Genomic DNA, 336 nt, shown 5'->3' with positions numbered 1-336 from the left:
CCCGGAGCCGCGGGCGGGCAGCAGCCGGGGCAGGTCTCGGGCATCTTGGATGCGTTTCCTCGGCCGGGTCCTCTGCAAGGCTCGGGTGCTCCGAGGGGTCTGTTGCTGTTGTTATTCGGGGTGTTATTTCTTCCCTGGGATTTCAGCCATTGAGCCTGAGGTTGATGGGGACCATTGCAGCGCCGTCGTGTGGGGCAGGGTTTAAGCGCGGTCGCGCAGGGCAGGGTCGAGGCGTGTTCTCTGGGGCAGGCTTTACCGCCTGGACATTTTTCTCTCTCCATTTTCTTTTTTCCTTTGATAGATAGATGTGCACTGAATAGATTGGGGGGGGGGGGG

The 336-nt window shown here is 60.1% G+C and overlaps 1 protein-coding gene across 1 annotated transcript in view; it reads left to right on the top strand.

Annotated features, from left to right (window-relative positions):
* Nucleotides 1–336, top strand: part of CNR1 (cannabinoid receptor 1) — a 19,834-nt gene continuing 19,498 nt past the window's right edge. The window contains exon 1 of the mRNA XM_025205247.1: nt 1–97. The gene's annotated coding sequence lies outside the window, so the exon portion shown is untranslated. The remainder of the gene's footprint in view (nt 98–336) is intronic.

Source organism: Alligator sinensis, unplaced genomic scaffold (genome assembly GCF_000455745.1).
Source record: "Alligator sinensis unplaced genomic scaffold, ASM45574v1 scaffold658_1, whole genome shotgun sequence".
NCBI classification, from domain to species: domain Eukaryota; kingdom Metazoa; phylum Chordata; order Crocodylia; family Alligatoridae; genus Alligator; species Alligator sinensis.
The sequence above is the reverse complement of the archived record's forward strand: the minus strand, read 5'-3'. Positions and strand labels throughout refer to the sequence as shown.